The sequence below is a fragment of the Oenanthe melanoleuca genome, chromosome Z (assembly GCF_029582105.1).
Source record: "Oenanthe melanoleuca isolate GR-GAL-2019-014 chromosome Z, OMel1.0, whole genome shotgun sequence".
NCBI classification, from domain to species: domain Eukaryota; kingdom Metazoa; phylum Chordata; class Aves; order Passeriformes; family Muscicapidae; genus Oenanthe; species Oenanthe melanoleuca.
In genome coordinates, this window is record NC_079362.1 from 57,253,384 (window position 1) to 57,273,398 (window position 20,015).

Consider the following 20,015-nt stretch of genomic DNA (forward strand, 5'->3'; position numbering starts at 1 on the left):
AGAACTGGACCAAAGATTGACTGCTGCAGAACCTCATCACCTAAAATTTGTTTTAATAGTACCTCCTGGTTGTTTCTTATGACCCAGATAATATTGCCCTCATTTTAAGGCCTCACCCAGGTCATTCTTACTTAGTCATGCTAGAAAAAAGTCATACAAACTGGCATGAAGATCTCACTAACATAAAAATATTGAATTATTCATGTTTCCCTGCCTGAAAACTCTTCATCATGTGGTCTAAGGCTAACAGACATTGCTTACTCTTGACAATGCTTCCTTCTGTGCATCAGTACTTTAAAACCTGTGCTAATTTTTTCATGTTTCCAAGAACTAAGAACAGCCTGGGAGCTGCACAGTTCTGAACTCTCCATTTTGCCCCAGCTCATAGAGATTGATGCCTTGCTCTTGCGTGCTCTCTGACTTTGCTTTTTCTGCTCACACATTTTCCACAGCAGGCTGTTTAACAGTACTACCAATAGCACTGAGATTACAGCCAACAGCTCTTTTATTTCCCTCTGAGTGAGAGTCACAGAGTCCAGGAAATGTGGAAACATCTGATTTATCTGATATAACTCAATCTTACTTATCCTCAAACTCATTGTTCATGAGCATTGCCTCGTGTCAATTCTTCATAGGGTGAAACCTGTTGGAATTGTATTGGCTGAGGAAAATAATGTCCTGTGGCAGTCAGTATTACTTGCTTTGGTGATTGACAACTAGTGTTACACAGGAGCTCTCTAATACTAACACTATCTGTAGTTTGATTATACTTAATAGATGTCGTGATATGCCTGTGAAAAGTGCTGTTTGATTACTTTTACATGAAAAGAGCACAAAAATATCTCTTAATTCAAAGTATCAAAATATAAGCTGAGAAGCTGGCAGATAATTTATTAGAATAGAGTCTTTGTACTGATAAACTTTTGAACTTTCATTGAACTTGTGTATTAAGAATAGGCAGTTTTTCCAAGAAGAAAATTCACTAGACAGCCTACAATTTTTCTTTCATATATTTAAGAAAGATGTTCAATCTGGTAAGAAAATAATAGTAATTTATGCCTTTGATAAGGATTGCATATAGTCACAGAGGAGCAGCCATCATCATCAGCTCTCTCTGAGTCATAGTCCTATTAAAGAGGTAGATAACACCTCAACTGGATGAAGCCTCAATATTTTGGGTTAAGTGACCAAGAAGTTTCCACCTCCCTATGAAAAGACAACATCACTCTCAGCCCCTTGCTGAATCACTCCTGCCTGAAGACTTGGCACAAAACTATCAAATCCTCCTTCCCCCCTCATCTTCCTCTTCATATTCCTTGAAATGAGGCAGCCACATCCCCTCATGGAGGAGCAAACAGGCTGTAGGGAGCTGTCCTCATAGCTGCAAACCCATATTCCTCAGGCTGGGAAAATTTGAGATCCAGTATCCTGCTCTAAATAAACCAATATCAACTAAAAATTTGTACATCATTCATGATACAGGTGATTTTTTACTACAAACCCTGTTGTGAAGGAAGACTGAACCCGTTGAAAAGTATCATCTGTCAGTGTACAGGACAAAAACTGTAAAGATTTCCTGATGGCCTTTGTTTCATCCTACTTAAAACACAACACAAGGAAACGGGTCAAGGAGGAGGACATATGTGAAGGAATGATTTGCAGAAAATTTATGTCATCTGGCTATTCAGGGTATGAAGTAATGTCTTTTTGACTCTCATGGAGCAAGTCCATCCCTAAAATCCTGTAAGCCATGAGATCCATAGCTGGGCAGTAATGTTCAGGTGAAAGTGTCACATGGAGAGAGTATGAGCACAGACTACTGGCTCATCCAGTGAAAACCAGCAGATTCTGGGACAACAGGCTACCAGGAGTTCTGGTTTTCCCACTTCCTCTGGGTCCAGCTCACTTAAACAATTCAATGAAGTTAGAGGGAGCTTGGGGGAATATGAAAAGCACTGATTGCTAATCACAGTCCTTCGTCAGTCTCATTGGCTCTTTTAGGGACAGATGATGAATGATCCCAGGCTGGGTACAACCAGACTTTCCTATCTCCACTGAACACTGCAGTTGAGCTCTGTTTCTGCAGCTACCCACTCCATTCCCTCTGATCTGTTGTTTCTCATGCTTTGAGCATGAGAACCCTACTCTGAATCCTCTGGTGCTCTGAAGCAGGCTTCTATGCATCTCTCTCTTCAGGAGTATATTCTTTCTGATCCAGTTATTCAGTAATTCCCATCTGTGACCTCAAACTGAACTTTTTCAAAATTAAAATCTCCCACTGGCTTAAACAGCCCTTGAACCAGTTTTGTGTTAACCACTTTTAAGGTGCTGAGGGTTGCCCCACTGAGAGAAGACTTCTGCAACTTAAAGCAGTCCTCTGCAACAAGCATTGCACAGACTGCTTTCTTCTGTAAATAGGAATGAGATTTCATTATGATTTTCATTCCTTTTTTTTTTTTGTTTTTTTTTTTTTTTTTGTTTTGTTTTTTGTTTTTTTTAGCTTTTAGAAAGAAGCATTGCATCAATTTCGGCGAGGTCAGAGGTGTGAGATGATATCAGTCTGGCAAAACAGGGTTGCACACAGGTGGATTAGCCATTCTAAGGACACTTAGCACATAAAGGGAAAGCAACATCCTGAAACAGATGTGTGGTGATGAACTTACAACTTTAGAGATGAAACACACCTCTGATGAAGGTGCTCCCAAGATAATGGTCTCCAAAGACCCTTCTCCTCTTCTCCAGAATGATTTTGTTCTGATCTCTCTCTTACCTGTGCACTGCAGAAGGGGTCCCAGCTCTGCTGCTTCTGTGAGTTTCTTGGAAGGGCTCATGTCAGGGATCAGCCCTGGCCAGGAGGCCAAGGGGCTCGCACAGCCCACATCTGAGCAACCACTCTGACCCAGCAAAAGGGAGTGAATGCTGCAAACCACCTGCAGTAATGGTCCCTGACCTGTGCTGAGCACCACCTGCCCTGTGCTGGGCCCATTGTGAGAGCTCTGCTGTGCCCAGGATCCCCTCCCAGCACCTGGAAACACTCCCAGGCACAGCTGGTTTTACCCTGCAGTAATGGTTTTCTCTTTCTCAAAGCATCATGCTCAACTACTGACAACTGCTCCACTCTGGATCTCCCCTAAGGTGACACCTTTAATAGGTTACTGTTAAACCTGATTACTGCTGATCAGAAAGCAATGCAAGCTGTACTGAATATTCCCCCAAAGATCATTTCCCCAGGGCTAGCTCCATGGGTAGGAGACAGACTGACAGTACCTTTTATGTTGATTTCTTGCCAACTGTGTTGCTCTAACAGTCTCATGGCAAGGTTAAAGGCTAAAAACACTCATGCAAACTGAAGTTTTCCTGCTATGGTTAGAAACTGGCACAAAGAGCATCTTCCTTCTTCATTCAGTCATGAGTTTAAATATTGCTGTCTAGCACCATTTGTCCAAAATTTTCCTGTAGGACAGTTTTTTCACTGGAAAATAAGAAGTAGTTGGAATCCAAGCCTTCAGCAAGGCTGTGAGTGGGCCTGCCATGTGAAAGAAAATGCAAGGGAAAAGTCAAACCCAGAGGCAAATCTCTCCCCTCTCAAAAGTGAAATAAATGCTGTCTTATCTAAATAAAATTATATAGAATGAAGTTGAAAAAAAATTCTTTCTATTATTTCTTAATTTTTACTTTTGATGCCAAGTCAAACAAAATATTAGACATGCCTTCTTTTTTTCCCTGTTTGAAGTTCTGTTACAGAGTTCCTGCCACTTGGACAGTGCAGAATGAAAGCTTGATTACTCCTTGCATGGCAGCTGATGTGCAGAGATGCCCAGGAAGAGCAGTGTGAAAATATCCTGGGCACATGTGTGAAGAATTTTTTATCATTTTATTTGTAAAGAGCTTGAAGTGAGGCAAGTCTATTAGGCTTGATTTTCCAATAGAAAATATGTTAGTATAAAAGAGTTATTCACATATGACATCTGCCTCAAGGAGCATCCCAACCAAAGACAGACTTTGGCCATCCTCCCCTATTCCACTCATTTTATTAGAAAATCCCTTTCTCCATCCTCCTTCTTCCAATATTTTCCCCCAAGGAAATCAGTATTAAGACATTTCCTTCTGCCTTCTTCAAAGGGTCCCCATACTCTAGACCCAAAAGTCTTTTCCTTTTAACAATATTGAGTACTCTAATTGCAATATGTACTATACGTGCAAATTTTAGTGATTAGGTTGAAATTAGTTTCTCCTTGAAGTTAAGCAGCAGTGTCCCTTGAAGCAAACACCAATTTCTTTGTAGCAGATCAATAGCACATGTGAAAGATTTGTTAAATTGAGTACTTACCTTATTGTGTATGCTGGCTTAAGTACAGAAGCTTTTAGACAAAGGTATACTGGAGAGAGTGATAATAATGTGGTAAAACCCTAATCTGAGACTGTGACAGCAACTGGTTTTAATTAGATTGTATGGAAAATCAATTTAAATCATAAAAAACATAGAACTCAAACTGTTTGGTTCAAACTGTGTAGACATCAGCAGGTTTAGGTCATAGCACAGACTATCTCTAGCTTTTAGAAGTCAGCAAAAGAGGTGTGAGAGTAAAGGAGATACTGAAAGACAAAAATAATTGCCTTTTTTTTCCTCAGAAGATTGTTCTAGCTCAGTTTCGCAAATCCATATGCTGAGGCCAAAATCACAGGAATTTTGTGCTTCCCTAAATGAGATCAGTGCAGCCTGGAGCCACAGAATGCTAACTAAGGCACCAGCAGCTCCCTTGGCTTCCTTACATAACGCCAGACCAAAGTGGGTGAATCAGACACCAAGTCAGGAGGCTCTTCTCTATTCTCAGCTCTTTTCATAACTGTTCTCATGGCTTTTGGCAGATTCTTCATCTGAACTGAAGGTTGCTAGGACCAGTGTTTTTAAACAGAGGGGATAACAGTTAAGCATTTAATTTTGAGTGATATTACATCTGTGTCATGGAAGAAATACATGAACATTAGCTGTTTATTTTGAAGTTTAAGTATAGATTCAGCAAGCTTACACTTCCAAGTGTGGCAGCTTTCTTACTTTCTTATCTGCAGATCAGGGTTAATGTATGAAATAACTACAGCCATGTTGCACACACTGCAGGAGCAAATCCCACACCTAATCCTTCTACAGGGCCACAAACCAGCTTTAAATATCGTTGCAAGGAATAACTGGAATTGCTGGCCTAGGACTCTTTCCCAGATGGGCATTCTTTATCCAGTCTGAACAGTCTAATGATCCTTACCAGAAAAATCACTCCTGCAGCCTCTGGTTTGGACAAGTCCTCACCCTCACATGGTCCAATGAATCAACATGGGCACACATATGGAACCCAGAGGAATGTGCCCCATTTTATGGAGGACACAGTACTACAACCCAAGATGTAGGAAAAATTCCCCAAAATCTAGGGAAGAAAAGTATCTTGAAGCTGATTCACCATGCAATTAAGAAACCCAGTTACAGCAAGGATTTCTGAAAAAATTCCCTTACTTGCCATATGATTTGCTGTAACAGACATATGCAGACATACATATTTAGCTTAACTTTTGTAGGATTATCCTGCCCAGTGCCCTTCCTCCATTCTGCATTAGTGCAATGTGTGCAAAGACCAGTGATTTTTCCCTTTTTCAGACTGAATGACAGTGAAAGAGGTATGGTGCTGTCCAGAACCCACTCTGCACACAGTATGCAAAATAGTCCAGGAATGTTCAACAAAAATTATTTTTCATCAGAATCTAGGAAAAAAACCATGATGACCTGCTGATTTAGACAATCTCTAGCTGTTTGCCAAGTTCCTGCCTTGTTCAAAGTCCTGCTCTGGTAAACTTTCTCTTAATTTATAGGAGTGAAACAGCTCCAGCATGAGGAACTAAGAGAACAGTATTTATGATGCAGCTTCAGAGATGTGGGAAAGCTTTACAAAAATAACAGTTGTGAGCAGGTACATAGTATAAATGATATTAGCATGAAAAAGAAGGAAAATATCTGCCTTGGATAAACTTAGAGATTGTGATGAAAGTCAAGTATCTTCATGTGTCATGATGAAGCCCAGCTTAAGATGCTTAGGGGACAGGCTGAGTTATTATCACTATTCCTGCAGACTGGACAGTTTTGGTGAGGAACCAGAAGTTTTCCAAAGGACTTTTGAAGAAGGAGGAAGGTCTGCTTGGTTCCAGCACCTGTGCAAAACATTGTAATGCAACATTTTTAGTGGAGGCATGAGTGTGATTCAAGCTGAGTTTACCTTGAATTGTAAAAGTTTTTTAATACTCCCATAAAGAACCAGAACAGACCCTGACAGAACTCACTACACGTGTCCCCAGCTTGTACATCAGGAAAAGGTTTTAATAATGACTTTAAATATGACTTAGTCATGGCCACAGGGCTTGTTTCCATCCCCTCTGTGTTTTTCACTGAGCACATGCAGGAAAGCCACTAAACTCTGCAGAGGACAAGCTGGAAGAAAATCCTTCAGGAAGGCACTGAGCCCACTGCCATCAGCACTGCTGCTGCAGACCTCAGGGCTGGGTGTGGGGTATGACAGAACAGCACCTCAAGGCATATTTGTTCAATCAAAACAGCTCGTATTTTGAGTACTAAATATTTAAAACAAGAAACACAAGAACAAGTTGTACCTCATGAATTATTCACAGTAGTTTGGTGTTTCTAAAAGAGAATATTTGATAAACTGCATCTTGTTTATGGACAATTTGTAATCAGAAAGAGATGAAAATCATCAGTACATTATTAATTTCAAATTATTTTTGACTTCTAATATCAGGTTATGTGGAAGGCAGTTTCAGGCAGTTCCCAGGGCCAGTTGGTGTTTGACCAGCAGTGATACATGATGGGCTGGAGAGTCTTGGTCCTGCTCTTTCCAGGGGAGTGGGGAATCAGGTCAGCAGGGCAGTGAAAGTCTGTCCTTTCCCTGCTTGGTTATTGTCTCTGATTTGCACATGCAGAACCTTCTGTTTTAGGTTGTTTTAAATAACTTTTGGTTGGAAATATGCCTTCTTTCTTCTTCCATTTGCAGTGGCAAAATTAAAAAGGATAGAACTGTAAAGGAAGAAAGATATTGCAAGAAATTAAATCTGACATTCAAATTCCTCCTTCTACCTCTAGCCCAATTTTTACAAGGATAGACTTTCACCAAATACTGGAATTGTTAACAAAAAAACCCAAACAAACTACAAAAACCAACCAAACAAAAAGACCTGCCAGAATATCAGTGGATATCAACTCAGTAGTTTTCTGCAAGAATATCTGAGAACACTTAGATCAACATTGTGTCTCTGTCAAAGGAGGGCTCAAAATTATTCTTCCTGTACAAAGAAGAAAACCCAAAAAGTCGTGTTGCAATGCCAGTCATAGCATCATCACCTTTCCACTCTCTTCATGTGGGAAATGACTCTTTATTTATCTCTCTCTTTGACAGTTTCCAGATTATGACAGAACATTGTCTTTTCCAGTGCAATGATTAAGACTTCCTAATATGCTCTAGCAATAGATGGTAACAAGCTTTTCTGGAAACCCAAAAGCAATTTTATTTACTAGTCCTTTATCTGACCTCATCCCTCTACAAAGTTGTTCTGCTGTGACTAAAAGTATCATTTTATTTTGCATGGAGCTGAAATAGGTTAACATAGCTGCCATTTATCTTTTATGAACCTGATAACACTGAATCACTAAAAAACTTACTCATTCTCATCCATCTTGCACTGCTGAATTTATAGGTTCAAGTTCAATGCATGTAACACATTTGAGGATTTTCCAACAAAATTAACATATAGAAGTTTTATCAGTCCCATCAACAACATCTTCTGTATGGTGCTGCATACAAGCCTTCAGGGTAGCAATGCTTCTCTTTAAAAAAGCTGTAAGGACTACTGATTTTGCAGAGAGATATAGTAATTATAAAACATTTTAAAATTCCAACTGCCCAAACCATAGCAACTCTTAGTGTTTTGTCTCAGGAAGTATTTTTTTATAGATATTCTTCCTTTCTAATCTCATTAGAGCAAGCAGAGACTGAGAAGAGAGGCTGGGAAGGTCATACCCATCAGACCTAGAAAAAGTTGGATGCTAGAAAACCTTTCAGGAAATTTGGAAAAGGATCCCAGCCTATTATATAAATAATTGTGTTTTATATGAACCATTGTAGGGACATGCAGCTCTGTAACTTTTTTCCTTCTACCAGCTGATCTGTATATTCCAGTGCCATGTATTACCTGCTGTGTGATGAGTAGTGGTCTGCATGAACTTCATCAGTTAAGGGTCCCAAAAACCTAATTTAAAGCTTAGATTAACTTCAGTTAAAGCTCTTTAAATTAAGTGTGTTCAGTTCTGGAGTTACTCAGGCTCAGTGCCCTTAAAAGGCTATACTTCTCCATGTACACACCTCTGTCTTGTGCATCTGTGGAAGAAGAAACGTCACTGCAGCCTGAGGAGGTAACACCAAATAAGGATGGGTCAGGTCATCAGCACGGCTGTAAAGGGAGTAAGCACAGGTTTTACTGCAGACTGACTAGTAACCTTTCCTCCCTCCTCTTCTGAGCCTACCAAGAGGAATGCAGCTCAGGGTCCCTGACCTGCAGGCATGGAGGAGCAGCCAACCAATCCCCCACACATCGTCCCCCACCTCCCAGGCTGACCAGAGTTTGACCACCACGTTACCTCTGCCCCTGTTGCTCACATTTCCCTTAATTAAAAGAAGGACAGAGATGCCTAACCTACAGTTATACACCAAGACTACAAATAAAATAATTAGGGCTGTTACCATGAGATGGCACTTCACACTCCACACACACATGGAGGTACTCAAGGTAGGAGAGCAGCTCTCTCGCCTCCTCTCTATGTTTGCAGCTCTCCCAGCTTCACCTTTTGGAGGCTCTCAGGGACTCCACACACCCAGCACATCCACAGTCCACAGGAGGCTCCCTGAGCCATGGATTTGTTTTTAAGCAACAGGCATTTAATATAAAGATGCTCTTAGCAACAATCTACAATAGTTAGGCAGGGTATGTAATATTTGTGACATACTGATAAGCTGGTTGCTGTCAGCAAGTTAATTAAAATGGTCTAATTAATGCACCCATATTAAGAAGTTTATGAGTGCTTCAGCTCCTAAGATGGCAAGGAAAGAAAGGTACCCATTCAGAAATAATGACTCAGTAGCTGTTCCCCTTCTGAATTAATATTCTCTGTCAGAAGCTATGCAGAGGCTGCTCCACTGTTTTTGGTATCCACAAATGTGCCAAGAGAATGTGGCTGGTGATGAATAGTATTTATCCCTGATAAGGGATAGATAGAGAAAGGGACATGAGACAGAATGTATTCAGGGGATGGTTACTGTGAAATTTAAGGACTGAATGTTAGAAAATGCTTTATATGGGGAAAAAAAAGCAGTCATCTTACATTTGGCAGGTATGTAAGCATTTCTTTCCATAATGATATTTTCTAGAACAATAGGAGGATATATTTAAGAGTTGTCTCTGTCTTTCCCAGGCCTCTATGTTTTCTATTTCTGTCTGCTCAGCCCCCTGTCATTATTAAATAAACTGTACGAGTACAGTACCAATAATACTCGGAAAGAGCTTTCATCTTAATGGGATCAGACATGAAATTAAACCATTCATGACAAAATACCACCTGTCTTTGAAATTAAAAAAAATAATTATCTAGCAGGTTTGCATATTGCATATATTTCCAGACTTCCACACTTCAAGCCCTTGCCTAGCACCTGTGAGTGCTGGGGTTCTGGTACAGGCACTCAGCTGCACAACTGTAGCACCTAATGATGGTACAAGTTCATCAGCTCATTATCATTCTTTTGCCACTTTGATAACAGTATTTTAAAATGTGGCATGTTATAATGGTAACTACTTATTTTATATAACCTGTTTTGAAGCCCAGAAAAGCAGTCTTTTCTGAGGTAGATTAAAGCCAGCATTTTGCATGAGCATTTTAGACAGAAATATTATAATCTGCCTAATGTTGTCTAATTATAACCACTTTTGACATCTCTTTTTGTGTTAGTATTGTGATTGTATGACATTTAAGCAAGGAAGTAGACTGTGTAAGAATAAGCTAAGTGGGTCTTACTTTACTGAGCACCCAGTGACATCTATGATGTGGTATCAGGAGCAATTATTGTGCTATTTTTTTATTTCTTTATTCATACAGCATCTCTCCAAAGAGTTCTATTGGGTAGCTCATCTTCTCAGGTAGCTGATATATGGCTGGACATATGTGCCTGCTTTAAAAGGTTCAGAATGAAGAAAAGTCAGGAGAAAAACAATCTCATCTTTGGGTCCTGACATACAAGTACTATAAAATCAGGTTTCAAAAAAGAACAGGTGGCAATAGCCCAAAACTCCTCAATGTGTGGATGGTCTGGAGAAAGGAAGTATACAAGTGAGGGGCTGAACATTGGTCAGAGAGGCTTTTTTGTCTGGCACAGGACTGAATTTGTCGGAACTGTTGGATGAGGATATTGAAACCTGAGCAGCTTGTGAGAATTTGATTTATATCAAAGAATCAAATTCCACACTTCTGAAGTAGTACTTTTTGTAAGCTATCAGTGGGATGTTATAAATGGGTTAATATCCACACATTTTCTAAAGAGATAAACTCTGAGAGGGATGTATCACTTTTGAGTCATTGACTTCCCAAATGTAGATTAAGAAGAAAGTGAAACAAATCTTACTTATTCTAGTATATGATGGATGATAAATATCTTGTCCAATAAACACCAGACCTACTAGAGATAACACTGTGTCAGATGTGGAATTGATATGTACTCAGGAAATTATAGTACTGTTGGTCATGTAAGATACACTTGGATTGATTAAATGAGAAGATGTAGCTTAAATATAATGGAGAGTTATATTAAAAATAGGTCTAAAGCATTGTCAATTTAAAAAGGAAATCTGTGAAATAAACTAAAAAAGTTCTTGATAAAGTGTGAAATAGTGAAGAAATTAAAGATGTGAAAGATTTCTTTACTCAAGAAATATTGTTGAGTAAAAGATACAAAAGATATTGAAAATGAGAAAAGAGAGAATATTCTGGAAAGACTTTTAAAATGGCCACATAAGCTGTCATTTTCAGAAAGCTATTAAAAGTCAGTGAAGAGGGAAAAAAATGAAGAAAAATACTAATAGACACATTTTGAGGCTTAAAATTCAGGTTTCTCTTTACAGAGAAAATAAGGAATAAACTATGAAAAGTGAAGTAATCATATAAGTATTAAGGAAAAAAGAGTGGAGTAATAGGTTTGCTTTGCAGTTACATAAGGGAGAGAGTAGAAAAATTAGACTTCAAATTTAGATAGTTTGCTCTAGCTTTAATAGAAAGAAGAGATTGAGCAGTGAGGTAAGGACAGGATGGAATGGAAATGAAGGTTTGGGAAAGAGCTCACCACTGCTGGGATTAAACTGAAACTTTTATCATATAATCAAGACACGGAGAAAAGTTGCCTCTTGACAAGGGGGGCATGGTCAATCACCACCATCACAATAAAGACCTGTCGTGTGAAATTGCAGGTCCAGAAACAAGGACTTTTTATAAATATTCCCAGTACAAGTAATGCTGTGTGACTGCAGAACAGCATCCATAAATTCTAACATCAAGGACCAAAGAAAAGGGACTTGAACAACAGGACCCTTAGACTCATTTCAATATTAAGAAAGGTTTTAGAAGACCATGCAACAGATACTTTGGGAAGGTGAGTCACAATAAACAACTTATTATCCTGTTTTACTGAAATAGCAGATTTTTTAAAATAAACTTGATTAAATATTTAGTAAAACAGTAAAATGTGATAATTGCATATTATTTAATAATCCACCACATAGGAAGCTATTAGAATGATATGAGTGAGTAAAATTTCAGTGCATGCTTTCAACTAGCCAGGAGGGAAATAAAACAATGGATCTCTACCAAGAAAACTACAGGCACACGGATTTGCCAGTGCAGGCCCTTATCAATACATTTCAGAGCAGACAATAATTCATTCTTTTACCATGACACAGAAAACAGGGCTGAGGAATGAATGCCAATCTCAGAGGATCACAGAGCATCACAGAGGAAAGTCTGAAAATAAGTGAAATTGATACTACAAAACAGGATTAAAATTAACCATCCCAATGCAAGATCAGGAACCTGGAAATTATGCAGATTTCTACTGAAAACAGGGAGTTTATCAGCTGGAAATAGTGTAACAGAAAAATATAGATACCCTGATCTTTCTGAGGATGACAGTGTGCTGTTACTGCTAATGTGTGTCCATGGAAGAAGAAGAGCAAATGCAAACCAAGGTTGTGTCAGGAGCAGTGAGGAGACAACATCCACAAACACTTCTGGCTGCTGCCTTGCAAGGAATTAAAAAGCAGATACGGGTGTGAGGAAAGGCAACCCGATTTGGGGACTGGAAGCAACTATGTTCTTAGTGGAGGTAAACAGCATAATATCAGGGCTGATTAAATGTCTGTAATGGGAGGTTTTTATGATTTTTACCTTCTCACAGTCCCTGATCATCCTTTGTGCCTGTGTTTACACATCCATGCATGCAAACACACAAACCCTACAATTTTCCTCACTGGAAAAATTAAATCGATTCAATTAAATCACAGTTTGGTGTGAATGCAAGCTCTGAAGCGATGGATAATGGTCTCTGGACGTTTCCCATTTTAAAGCCCAGGACATCCTGACCTGGCCCCCATCTCTAATGCCTTCCCTTCCCCAGCAGGGCTCTCCTGTGACTGCACTGCAGCTCTGCTGTGCAGCCCTGCCATGAGCCTGTGTGTTGCTTCCAGCCCCAGATGGGCAAGCTGAGTGCTCACAAAATGGGTAATGTCTCTTTCACAGCTGAAGCACGGCTGGAGTGGGTGTGATGCCTGCCTACAGCAAACACAACACTCCGTATACATTGATGAGAAGCATTAGCTGTCTCACCTTTGGTGGCACATTAGCTGAGCTGGAGGGTTAAGTGCATGTGGAGATTGAACTGCCAGCCTCCAGGAGTGTCCCAGAGCAGCTGGAGCTGCACTTGCAGAGTCACCCTGCACACACTCTGATGCAAACAGAGGTATCTGCATCTCTATATTCAGCATCCTTCCTCCATTCACTTAAATAATTAAACACTTGTTAGTGCACGCAGCCTGCATCCAGAACAATTCCACCCCCCCCTTTCCACATGCACAAAACTTTCATTCCTCTCTTGACAGGGAAGCAAGTCTCTTGTTATTGAGTTTGATGTAGTGAAATTGTTAAATTTTACCTAGCAGCTGACATTAAATTGGAATGTACGAAAGAGAAAATGGCTAGTAATGTTGTTTCCTCAATTTGCACAATGACTTATTTTAAAACAGAATAAATATTAGCTGGTTCTGAAAACCTGTAACTTTCAGTTGCCACAGCATTTCTGTACTTTAATTATTCACAGAAATATTGTCACATGCATAATGCTTCTGAGAAGGGGAAAAATACGGTTTTAATTTTCATACACTGTAGCATTGTAGAGAATGATCTCATTTCTTGTAATGTAGTATCCTGTCCCCTAAGCAATAAATATTTTAAGCATTTAATGCATTTATCAACTCTCCTGCAAAAAAGTACAGAAGAATCTATGCAATGGTGTCAAAGATATCTCATGTATCAAGGGAGTCTGAACAATCTCTTGGGTGATTCTCCACCTTGAAATTTAGCTTTACATCGTATCCAACAACAGAACAAGAAGTGAATCAATCCCCTGTTCTCCCAAGAAACTATATGCTGGTTTTGCTTGTAGAAATTCTATTCTTCTAGCAGATAGATGCTGTACATTTTTGCACTATGTGAAATTTTACAGATTACTCTTATCAAGAAATATGAGAAAATCATTAAGGATGCAATATGTGATTTAATGACAAAAATACACCTTTAGTTAAATTGGTCCAGACAAATTGATCCAGGCAGAATTTATTCCTTCCCTTACAAGTAATGGCTTGCACTAGTAAATATAAAAGAAATTGTTCCACTCATTTTCTTTAAGTTTAAGATAGTTAAGTGAGAGTAAGGAGGTCAAATACCTCAGTATGATAGATACCCACTAAAATATGCTGTCCACTCTGGATTTCTACACTGGAAATTCTTGTTGAAAAAAAAAAACAAACCAAAGTATTTTATTTTTTTTTATATGTATGCAGAAAAGCAGGCATTTGCACATACTCACAGAAATGCACAGGCATGGACAAATTTCTAGTACTGTGTTAACCAAACCCAACAACATCAGTTGAATTTCAGGCATCATCAACAGAGATAAGGATCATGAGACCATTTTAGAAGCACTTTGTGGTGTTGGGGAAAACTGCAATACAATTAGCACTAAATGTATGGTCAAAATGAAGGTCATTTGCTGAGACATCAATGAGAGGAACTTTGGCCAGAACACATAACATTGTGTTGACTGGGAACAACACACCAGCAAAAAAAAAAAAAAAGGTTGATATAAGAAAAGTAGGGATTGACTCTAAATTACCAGCAAGGAACACACCTCTGTGAAACATGGCAGAAAGGAGGGAGCTCAGTGCCTTTACCAGAGAAAATGAAGACTAAAGGAGATTTTTTTATGAACAGGGAGATAGAGAAATATTATTTAATGTGAGGGACAATGCAGGGGCAAGAACCAATGTATGTAAGATTGATAGGCACAAATATAAGATAGTAATAAGATGGAGTCTTCCCATGGGGAGAAAAGTATCTAAACAACCCTCTCATATGAATACTGAGGACAAGAAATTAAATATTTTTACATGGAAAGATCAACTGCTCTAAAATTCAGCAAAATTATGCATCCTTGACAACTGATATTCAAGAAAGATCTGAAACAAGTATAATAAAACTATTGTACATAAGAAAAGAAGCTGTAAAGACCTGTGAATAAAATAGTAAGACTGTTGTTTTAACCTGAGGAAGGTTACTTAGAGTTTATTCTTGAGTTTTAATTTGAAAAAGACTGTTGGAACTTCCCTGTTACTATACCCTCTTCCATCATGTGTAATGTCTACTGGTGTCTTTTAGGGGCTGATTTATTAACAGCAATCTTTTATTTTTCAACCTTCCAGTCAGATTGAACAGGAGCTCTAGAAACTGGAAATCAAGATCCAAGTTTTAATATTTTTAGGTTGTTTTTCAAGATCAACTATTAAGGAACTTTTGTATTTGTTAAGTATCAGATTTTTAAAACAGAAATCATTAAATTTAGTCCTCCATTTTTCCTAGTAGCGTATCTAATGGCATTTGCAGTGTTAGGAACTAATTCCATGGTTTCTTATGACCTAATTGACTCAGATCTCTTTTGTGGCTTCTCTTCTGTTGTTTTTTTTCTTCTGAATCCAGCAAAAGTTCCTTGTCACTAGTACCAATCAATCCCCTGCACCAAGCTATCTAATTCAAAAAGGTGCTCGAAATCCTTGAACTCTTCCATATCCATGTTTTTGGCACTGAAGTTCAAGGTTTTGAAAAGGACTACAGATTGGCAAAGGTTCTTCAAGCTACTCTTGCTGTCATAGCAACCCACAAACTTCATAGAGGGACCAAGAGTGATGTGAAAGGTCTCTGCAGAGCTCCCATGAGCTGAGGAGAGAATGGAAATCTCCCACTCTGATATGCAGAAGGTGAGGCTGAGTGCTCTGTCTGATTTGCATAGCCACCAAGGTGCCCCCTCTATAGCTGGGGAGTTTGGTAAGCATTCATCACAGTATAACAACCCTCTGAAGAAGTCTTGGTTTTCTACACTTTTCTCTTTTCTGAAGAATAAGGTGCTTTTATTTATTTTACAGCAGAAATCAAGACATACTTATTTAAGCTAGGTTTCACCCAAGCTTTACATTCATTACTAAACTCTTAAATGAAGCCAGGGGAGGCCTATGCGTGCTGTGTCCTGTCAAGCTTGAGCTCTACCTGCACTGCAATCTGCCATCACCCATCTTCAGCTTTCACAAAATAAAACTCAGTAGGAGATGGTAAGAAGAGGCAAGAGAAAAATAAGGAGAAAGCTCTAAATGAGCATATGGCAAAGGTGACTTGCTTCAGAAGAAATGCAATAGTAGTACTGACTGTTGAATGGCTTCTAATGAGACTGCTGTCATTGGCTTTTAATTCAAACCTGCCACATACTTAAACTTTTCATGTCCTAAAGCCTCTGCATCTGCAGAGTGGCATATTCCTGCAAGTATTTATCAGCTGTTGGTGCAACGACTACCATAATAGCTTTACTGGATCATGTTACACAGTAAAACACAGGTCACTGGGAACAAAAAGCCCTGGAAGGTAACCTTTATTTACCTAAATAGGGACTAATGTAGGTGGTAAAATTAGTGATTATTATCTGTTTAGGTGTTCAACTGCTCTTTGGATGCAGGGACTTGCTATAACATACTTCAGTTTATCAGACCATAGTGGGACATTTTCCCCTGAAGTATCACTTGATTTATTTCTCAGACACAATAATGAGCACTGAGCATCTTCTCTACATCTCCTGTGCTCAGAAGCATATCTTCCCTTTTGTGCTGATGTGCTCGCTGCCACCTGAGGCTGCTCCCTTACATCCCTGTTGGTGAGTGTATGAGAATAGAGGAAAAGTGGGTACTGAGGGGTGCCTCTGCTTTCCCAGCCGTATAAACTCATTCCTGTTATTTTTATATGGTCTATATATGTTTAAGGTTCATGTAAGTAGAATGATGGGAAGTTCCTTGTTAGAGGAAATTGGAATGAATAACAAATACATCTTCATGGGGAAGTTGGGAGCTCTAGGAAGAACTGCTGTCTGCCAGCCTTCTTCAACCCTTCCTGCCCCTGAAAATCAGATAGCAGTAGGGCTGCAGCTCAAAAATCCCCATGTCCTCTGGGAGCCCCACAGACTGTGTGTGGCATGTCCCACATCCCCCACAGCCTGACAGCAGCACCAGCACAGACACCTCGTCAATAACCTCAGTGCACACAAACCTGGCCTTCCCATCCTCCATGGCATGGAAGCTTTCTTTTGGGATGCAAGTTCCCATCCCTGCTTCCCTCTCAGCAGGCATGGAAGGGAAGAGAGTGGGATTTGTGATCCCTGGGGAGAGACTAGCCCTGCTGGCACAGGGGCATCAGTTTTGTGGTGCTGCTCTCCTCACCTCTGGGCAGAGAGCTACAGCCCTCCAGCCAGCTCCAGAACTGTCAAACTACTTCAGGCAAAGTCATCAGGTAAACTCTGATTTCCTCTTTATCTGGTTTAGCTGGAAAATAAAACAAATAATTAAAAAAGCAAAACACAAGACCTAAACATTATCTATGCCCTTAATTATCTCGTTCTATTGAGTATTTTATTCCCTGTCTGGTCAGAACATTAATTACCTTCCTAAATAAAGCAAAAGTTAAATCCTAAGTACCCACAACTACAGAAACAGAACAATGGTCGAGCTTAAATGAACATATAAATTTTATTAATGGATGCTTTATACAACTTCATATAATATAAATCAAACAAAAAACCTATTTCCATCTTTTACGGCTGCAATAAAAGATTTTTAACTTTATTGGGGATAATTTTTATTAAGTTTAGAATTTCTTTTTTGCAGTACTGAGACTGCTATGGGAATATATTATCTGGTTTGTCATGAAGCACCTCAGCTTGTTAAATAAGTTAATAAATGACTATGCATTAATCAAAGTGACAAAGCTATGAAGAGCTGAGGTTGTGAGACAATTCTGGTGATAATATTAATTAGTATTTAATTAGAAACGTAGGGGCCATAAATAAAAAATCATGGAAGAGATATTTATGCAAATTGCTTTGAATTGTATTTGCTGTAGGCAAAAGCCCTTCCTTTCTTTCACTGTTCTCTCCTTTCTCTTTTTGATTTCTTTCGACACTGTACATAGCAGACTTGCAGTGACATCACGTGGATATAAATAAGCCCGTACTGGGTTTAATTTGAATTGTGTCTTTCCCTCCCTTGCTTGAACGGAAGTTAAGGTTTTTCAGGTTCCTAAATTCTAGACAAGTAGAAAGAAAAAAACAAAAACACAAAAAAAAAAACAAAAAAACAAACAAACAAACACATGAGAACTGCAAAGAGATGGGATTTCAATTTCTGCTATTTTACTCAAGATATGCATCACCTTTCTTATAGAGCAGATTTTATTTGTTATACTTACCCAAGAACACTACCTCCAGTAAACTTCCTTTTTCTAGTCACTACTCTGTTTCTGTCATGGCTCATTTATGTGTGAACATGACTGACTGAAGCCAGTGGTATCCACAACTGGTAAGTGCCAGACCTACAGTTCAATCAGCCCCTTCTTTGAGATAATGTCAAGGGTTTGAAGACAATAAAGTGGAGAGAGAGACAATCAGGGTCAAATTGATCCAATTCTTTGCATATAGAAAGGATTCTGCCTAGTAACACCCAGCTCTTTTTTGCTCTCCACACACACAATACAGCTTAAACAGGTCTAAACCTGGCCTTCAAGGAAATGTGTGACTGACATGAAAATGCTGAAGTTTTAAGTGTTTTTTCAGGCATTTCTCTCCAAAGTGTTTCATTGCACTATAGTGTAAACTCAAGATAAAAAGCATCTGGTACCCAGGGTTTTTTGGCTATTTTTAGTGAGAAGTTTAGACTGAAGCACCCAGAAATGACACAAAATTAATTCTTCTTTTAATTTTATTTTATATTTGTTTAACAAATAATTTGCATCTGTTAATAAAATTAAACCTGGTTAAATGAATGAGGCAGCTCCTTTCAGTGATGCCCCCAATTCCCATTTCCAATATAGCAAACTCAGTTCCTGAATATATTTCATTATTTTAAGTCTCCACAGATCACTGCTGTTAACACAAATATCCCTTCAAAACTACAAGCTGCTTCTGTGCCACAATATACATAAGTTCTGGAATTTAATAACATATTTTACTGAACTTCTAGAAGATAAAGAGCTGAGCAGTAGTCACTAAAGACTCAAAAGAAACTGTGGTATCTTCAAACATTAAGACAACAAACCTCACCTTTATGTATTTTCTCCATCTCCTAGTTAATAAGACCCAGAGATGCATGTGAACACTATCTATCCTTTTTTCTATTTTTTGGGGAAGATTGAGACAGATCTACACATTTCAGTATTCAGAAAGGTTTTGGGTCAAGAAGGCCAATGGCATCCTGGCCTGGATCAGCAATGGTGTGGGCAGCAGGAGCAGGGCAGGGATTGTCCCCCTGTCCTGGGCACTGCTGAGGCCACACCTCGAGTGCCGTGTCCAGCTCTGGGCCCTGAGTGCAAGAAAGGCACTGAGGGGCTGGAGTGAGTGCAGAGAAGGGCAATGGAGCTGGGGCAGGGTCTGGAGCACCAGTGCTGTGAGGAGCAGCTGAGGGGGCTGGGGGTGTTTATCCTGGAGAAAAGGAGGCTCAGGGGAGACCTTATCACTCTCTACACCTGACTGAAAGAAGGCTGTAGCCAAGTGGAGGTTGATCTCTTCTCCCAGTTGACCAGTTGACAGGATGAGATGACATGCCCTCAAGCTGTCCCAAGGCTGGTTGAGTTTGTATATCAGCAATTTCTTCATGGAAAGGATTGTTAAGTATTGAAACAGGCTGTCCAAGGAGGTGATGGAATCTCCATCCCTGGAGGTGTTCAAGAAATGACTGGACATGACACAGAACTATGGTCAAGTTAACAGCTTGGTGATCAGTCAAAGTTTGCACCTGATGGAGATCTTTTAACCTTGGAGATCTTTTCTGTAAATGATTCTGTAATTCTATTGCTGGTTCTGTATGTTATCTTCATAGTGTTCTCACTAGAGAGGCTCCATCAATTAGGACCTGTTCATAAGCAGCGCACACTTAGGGGGTTTATATATCTGAGTACTAGAACTTCAGACTGCTCTTGTCCTATGAAGGACAATGATTGCCTAGGCAACATTTGATTGAGTCATTAGTAGGTCTTTTGAAACTGCTTCTTGAACTACATACTAGACAAATCT